Raw genomic sequence first — 7191 nt, forward strand, 5'->3', positions numbered from 1 at the left:
GCCGTCTTCTTGTTGTATCCTCACATAGCAGAGAGCAGATAGAGAAAGCAATTTCTCTTGTTTCTCTTCTTATAAGGGCACTAATCCCATCCATGAGGGCTCCACCCTCATGACCTAATTACCTTCCAAAGACCCCACCTCTTAACACCTTTACATACGAAGTCAGGGTTTTATTTTATTTATTTATTTATTTGAGGAAGATTAGCCCTGAGCTGTCTACTGCCAATCCTCCTCTTTTTGCTAAGGAAGATTAGCCCTGAGCTAACATCTGCTGCCAATCCTCCTCTTTTTGCTGAGGAAGACTGGCCCTGAGCTAACATCCGTGCCCATCTTCCTCTACTTTATACATGGGACGCCTACCACAGCATGGCTTTTGCCAAGCGGTGCCATGCCTGCACCCGGGATCCGAACCGGCGAACCCCAGGCAGCCGAGAAGCAGAACATGCACACTTAAGCACTGCGCCACCAGGCCGGCCCCAAGGTCAGGGTTTTAACATATGAATTTTGGAGTTACACAAACATTCAGTCCATTACACTGTCTGTGCGACTTTGGGCAAGCTACTTCACCTCTTTGAACTTTGGAGATAATAATAGCACCTATTTCACAGGGTTGATATGAAAATTAAATTAGACCATGCTTATAAAGCAATTACCAGAGCACCTGATCTATAGTAAGTATGAAATAAATGTTTAATATTTTAATCATTAGGGTTGTACATAGTCCAGAACAGGGACTATGTGTTCTATGCCCCTAAGGGTGGCGCAGAATGAGACACAGTGTGGCATTTTAAAGAGAACCCCACACTGGCAAAAGTTAGGCTGCTCTGATTTTCAGTGAACAGACTCACTTGGGCTCCTGCGGATTTGAGGACCACATGGATGGCAGATACCGCTTTGGACTTTTACCACTCCCAGCTGCCAGTACCTGTGACTTTTTCCTGAAAGCTTTCTCCGGCCCATTCTAACCATCTGTAACCAAGGAGTTAACATCCTACCCCAGTAGCCCTCAACAAATGACTGATGGGAGTTGGTGTATAAAAACCTCAGCTCCCTTGCCCCTCAGATGTCATAACTCAGATGCGTGTTCTGCATTGTCTCAGACTTCCTCAGCAGGATTAAACTCCAGTCGTCCACAGTGATAACCTATTTTGAAATGCACTTTACATTGGCTTCCTTCTCTTTCCTGTCTCACTTTCTGAATCTCCTACCAGAGGTCTTGGGATCAATTCACACATAAGCTACTTGCGCTGGAATCCTTGTCTCAGGGTCTGCTCCTGGGGGCAAGCAGCCTAAGAGTTCATCTTTGGTGAGGCCGGCCCTGCCAAGCTGGTGGTCATCTGGAAGGTCCACACCAAGCCTGACCTCTGCTCAATAGCTCAAGCTGCCTGAAAATGATGGAACTTTTGGGCTGCTCAATCAGAAACCGCCTCCATCCCGAGGCATTCAAGCTAGAAGACACCTAAAAGGCAAACTTTCTCTCCTTTAAATCCCTCCTCACATATTCAGAGACTCCTCCATGGTAGCTATCAAGGCCATCCTGACATAAGGGCAGGGATAACACATAGGTTTCATCTCGACTGCCACCTCTGATTAACCAATAGAAGCTTCCTAGAGACTTTATCCGGGCTTAGAATAGGCAGACATAATCAGTGATGTCTGCCTTGAGCATTGGAATGGGTGAGCAGTGGCCTTACGTCAACCACTCTGGCTCTAGAAGTAAATTAGCTCCTTCATAGTGAAGCTGCCTGCCTTTTTCTTTCGCATTCCTAGCCCACCAAGGTTCTCTCTGCCTCTTGCTGAGCTACTTCTTCATCCGACTTGCCACATCCCAGACAGCAAGCCTACGTGCTGAGCATGGTTGCCCATTTTCTGGATGAGGAAACTGAGGTTCTGAAATATTAAGTGACTTTTCCAGCATGACAGAATTTACAAGGATAGCACAGAGGTTTGTAATCAGGTCTATCTGACACCGAAGCCCCCACACTATATCCTTTCATAGGGAAGTCAGTAGTAAAGGTTTTTAACCAAAAAGCCCAGCACTCTTCTTTTTGTTATGATAAGAAGCCTTCTGCCTACTGGCACCATGTCCTTTGTGGTCTGTTGCGTCTCCAGCCAGGTGGAGTAGAAGGCTCTTTGGGGGCCAGCAAGGAGCCCTTCCCCCATCCCACAGCCACCCCTAGCAATTCCTCTGCCAGGCGGTGGCTCCACCCTCTGGGGGGGGTCCAGATTCCCTCAGCTCCACCTGGGAGCACCAGCTCTCACTTATTTGCTGTCCTTAATTAAGCAGCTGTCTCTGAAAGGGCTGGGTGCCTCCTGGGAAAGCTGGAGGCAAAATTCTAACTGGAGCAGGTGTGACTGGGGCATTTCTAAACCTCCCAGTTATGGAAAAATCCAACAGAGGCCTTCCCAGGGTGATGACTCAACACTCCCACAGGCAGGGGGCTGCGAATGGGGGCCTCGGACCACAGCCTAGGCCTGAAGCCTGCTCACCAGGCAGCCTCCCTGCCGGGTTTTAGCTCATGCTCTCTCTCAAAGAGCTGCTCAGGACTTCGAGTCCATTCCTGTAGCAGCACATCTGGCCTCCTGCTCCTGAAAGATGTAACTAACTCTCCGCTCTGAGAAGCCTTGGGGATGGGACTTACAGACCCACAGTCCCCACATCCACAAGTGTAGCCGCCAACTTGCCTCTCCCTGCCCCTGGGGAGGTACCTAACTGAGTAGCTTGTTGCTGCTGCCGTGTTTTGTGGAATGAGACAGCAGCAAGGCGGGAGCAAGTGAAGGAAGGAGTAATAAAGCCACCAAGACCTTCCTAAAGGCTGGGACTCTCTCCTCTCCTTAGCCAAGACCCCCTTCCCCCAAGAATGCGTTCACACCTGCCAGCTCACCACTCTCAGCTATGGACAACACGGGGTTTCAACAGGCCAACTTTGAAATCAGCTAGACCCGGCTTTAAATTCCTCATCCCATACTCTAGAATCAGAGCCTGAGACGAGGATTCTTGAGCACATGTTTACTGAGGAAATGATCTCAGGAGAAGGGGAAGGAGGGAAGCAGGACAGGGCGGGGAAGATGCTCCACAAGGATGGAGTCTGAGCAGAGTCTAACCTCAGCCTGATCCCATGGGGAACTCTGGGGGGTGAATGGTCCAGAGTTGTCCCCCCTTGAGGTAAGCAGGCCAGGCTTTGTCCCCCTGTGTCAATCAGTCATCGTCCACACCTAGAAAATAGGGGGTGGGGGAAGGGAAAGGGGATGCAAGTTCCCAAGAGGTTCCGGACAAGGGTGTCAGCCACAGGCAATCCTCCAGAGAAGGTCTCAGATGCAAGCTTTGAACTATATAGCACTGGAGCACCTAGGGGAGAGCTCACTGGCTGGAAAAAGAGATCTAGGTGGGGCGTCAACATTGGCTGTCACGTTGGGCAAGATCCAGTTGACACATCTGTGAAACAAGCATAACACTTACCATACAGGTGTGTTGGGAAGTACACACAAGGCCTCCAACACAAGGTAAGTCCTCAGTGACTGGGAGCTACCATTCCTGTGGATGGTTAAAGTCATTTTAGTACAGAGGTTAATTTTGTGTGTCACTTTAGCTGAGTCATGGGGTGCCCAGATATTTGGTCAGACATTATTCTGGATATTTCTGTGAGGGTGCTTTTGGATGCGATTAACATTCAAATCAGTGGGCTTTGAGTAAAGCAGATTGCTCTCCATAATGTGAATGGGCCTCATTCAATCAGGTGAAGGCCTGAATAGAACAAAAGGTTGACCCTCCTTTGAGTAAGAGGAAATTATGCCAGCCAATAGCCTTTGGACTTTAACTGCAGCCTGGTGGCCCACTCTATAGATTTTGAACTTACCAGCCTCCATAACTGTATGAGCTGATTCCTTAAAATAAATCTCTCTCTCTCTCACACACACACACACACACACACACACACACACATATCCTATTGGTTCTGTTTATCTGGAGAACTCTGACTAATACAGAAAGGAAAGGAGGAGGTCAGCTCAGTGGCATTGTCCCAGGGGCATGTCCCCATGCACCAAGTTCATGACACTCTTAATCCCCACCTGTTCTGAAGCTGAATTCTTGGGAATCGAGACAGCCCCACTCTCCCAGCCTGCCTGGCATCCACTAAGTCAGCTCCTCAAGCAGCCCCTTCAGGCAGGCACCCCGCTCCTCAGGCATCTCCCACCAGTCCCCACCAGCCCTGTCTAAGGTGGTGGGACATGGCGGAGTGGCGAGCCCCTGGGACAGGGAGAGGGAGATCCAGAAGGGGCAGCACTTGGCAGAGCTCACTGCTCCTGCCCACTCCTGGGGAGCACACCAGGATGCTGAGGATCCAGGGCCATCTTAAGGGGCCAGGAGAGGATGTGAGGACCCCCAAATATCCTTCCCAATTAGCTTAGGCTCCATAATGTTCCCCCCTTTCTTCCTGCAGTGAGGGCTCCCGATATCATTAGGACTGACAAATGTGTTCTTGTGCTCTGCCCCCAGCCTCCACAGAAAAGTGAGCCCCTTAGATAGGGGGCAATGGTGACCCCCCCAGGAGGACACATCCTCGAGCCTTGGAGAAAGCATGGCCCTGCTGACACCCTCATTTCTGACTTCTAGCTTCCAGAACTGTACGAGAATAAATTCCTGTTGTTTTAAGCTACCTCGTTTGTGGCACTTCGTTACTGCAGTCCTAGGAAACCAGTACAGCGAGTTTAGCAGATCCTGCCCAACGGTTTGTCAAAGTGCCAAGCACTACACTGCTGAGGGAAATCCAAGGATTGGATTCCAGGAATTGGTGGCCACACCCACACACTGACCTCCTCAGGGATCTGTTGGAGCAGCCAGCTGGACTTCCCAGGCCAATCCTCCACCTTAAAACCATCAACATTGCCTTAACACGGAAACAAAGGCTCAGGGAGGGTTAGTTACTTGCCCAACGTCACACAGCCAGCAAGTGGTGGGGCCAAGACTTGAACTCAGACTGATTCTAAAGCTCAGGTTTTTGTGACACTTAGGATGCAAAATGTATCTCCACCTGACACCACATAGGCAGGCCACCAAACAGGTTCCTCCTGAGAGCTCCATCCTTCTGGCTCACCACACAGGTGCCTCATGCTGTGAGTCAGAGCAGCTGGACAATTTATGAGCCCTCTAATGGGCTAACTACCTGATAACCCGATTATGCAAAAAGCCACATGTGAAACTCCCGCCCTCATAACCACATAATTTATAAGGAAATGAGTCTACCTTCTCGATGGGCCTTTGGCTGCATGCCCTTCCTGAAGGCTCAGGGGAGCTTTTCAGGCCAAAGCAGGAGCAACAAAGAGGTCCAGGTCCCAGAGAGCCTCAGCTGTCCCAGGCCTCCTTCCCATCTGGGCCTCTGCACGTTCCTTCTCGCAGTGGGGACCTGAGGAGGAGGGATGCTGGAGAGGAGACATGACGGAGGAGTCCACTGAAGCCAAGGGGAAAAGGGAGAGAAGGGGGTGGTGGAATGAAGAGATAGACAGATGGACACGAGGGGACAGGGCCTTTCAGCTCCTGCTGCTTGGAAGCTGGAGCTGAGGCAAAACCTACCAAATGAAATAGAGTCTGTCCCATCTATCCTGGAATGCCACACCCAGACAGCAAGGCTGGATCCAGAGTGGGAGAGTGGCCAATGCAGACCAGTTCACAAGGTAGCTGTCCACCCCCCTTTAACAATCTCCTCCTCCAGCTTTCAGGGTGATTGTCCCTCAGTTTTCTTTGATTCTCTCTGACCTCTGTCTCCTTCACTGCTTCTTCCTTCCTTCCCCACGCACCTCAGGAGCATTTATCACACGCCAGGCACGATGCTGGGAAACCTGAGATGAGCAAGACCACACAGTCGCTGCCTCCTGGAGTCTACAATCGAGTCTTTCATCCTTCTGTTGCCTAAATGCCAGTGCTCTCTGAGGTCCTGTCTGCAGCCCTCCTCTCTCTGCAAGACTCTCGCCCAGAATAAGTTCGTTCACTCCCAAGACTTCACACGTCCACCCGCTGGGAATGTCTGTCCCTCGCCAACAACGCCCTCTGGAACTAGCCACTTCCTACCCATCTCAAAAGCTATCTCCTGAAAACAAACACTTTCCCTCTTTTTATTTATTATCGCTAAAAAAAAAGGAAGGAAATTTGACAGAGTTAAATCCCTCCTTTCTCCCAGAGTTTGTTGTTCTCCTGATTAATAAAAATATAGCTCCTACTATTTGCCAGGCCTTGCCCTAAGCCCTTTATGTATATTAACTTATTTAATCCTCCAAACAACTGCAGGGAGTAGGCACCACTGTGCTATTATTTGCTCACAGTTCTTCCTTCTCCCTGTGTCTTTGCTCTGCTTCTCTGTGGGTGGAGTGAGCTTCCCCCACACCACTCATTTCAGCCTTGTGACTTGCTCTGGCGAACGGAATGTGGGTGGAAACAACACGCCAGTTCCGAGCCAAAGACTTAACAAGGCATCATGTGTTTTCAGTTGCCTCTCTTCTGCTTGTGACCTTTGCCATGGAAAGAACACATCCTGGATAGTTGCTGGGGGAGACTAGTGGAGCAGACCTGAACCCAAGCCACAGCCTGGAGCCAAGCCCAGCAGAGCCATAGCCAACTGATAGACTTATGAATGAAAAATAAATATTTATGGTTGTAAAGCACGGGGCTGAGGGGTTGTTTGTTACACAGCATTAGAGCAGCAATTGCTCACTAAAACAATTATTTATCATTTTACACATAAAAGGGAGACCTGCAGAGGTTATTAACTTTTCCAAGATTACATAACTAGCAAGAGATGGAACTAGGACGCATATCCAAGCAATCTGGCTGCAAGTCCCTCTACCCTATATTGACTCTCACACTGAGTATTAGCGTTCCCAAGCATATATATATATATATATATATACACATATATATATACATGTGTAAATACTACATCATATTATTTTGCATGTTTTTAAACTATATAAATACCAACATTATACATATCATTCTGTAGCATGTTTTTTCATTCTGATGATACTTATAACTCTTCTTCATTTTACCTACTACATTGTGTGACTGTATCCAACTTCTTGTGAGATGGACATTTCATTTTTTTTTAATTTTTGCTATTTCAAGCTATGCTGCAACAAACATTCTTGTACTCATCTCCTTGTGGACGTGCAAACGTTTCTCTAGGGTTTATGGCTGGA

The 7191-nt window shown here is 48.8% G+C and overlaps 1 long non-coding RNA gene across 2 annotated transcripts; it reads right to left on the reverse strand.

Moving 5' to 3' along the window:
* Positions 1-508: 508 nt before the first annotated feature.
* Positions 509-6276, reverse strand: LOC124248317 (uncharacterized). Of its 2 annotated transcripts, XR_006890975.1 has the most exons (4): positions 5573-6275; positions 5246-5421; positions 3461-3535; positions 509-3216 (listed from the first exon to the last, which is right to left on the reverse strand). It is a non-coding gene; the product is annotated as an uncharacterized LOC124248317 (long non-coding RNA). The 2 variants fall into 2 exon arrangements; XR_006890974.1 differs by having other exon boundaries at positions 5246-6276.
* Positions 6277-7191: the final 915 nt, after the last annotated feature.

Source organism: Equus quagga, chromosome 12 (genome assembly GCF_021613505.1).
Source record: "Equus quagga isolate Etosha38 chromosome 12, UCLA_HA_Equagga_1.0, whole genome shotgun sequence".
Lineage (NCBI taxonomy): Eukaryota > Metazoa > Chordata > Mammalia > Perissodactyla > Equidae > Equus > Equus quagga.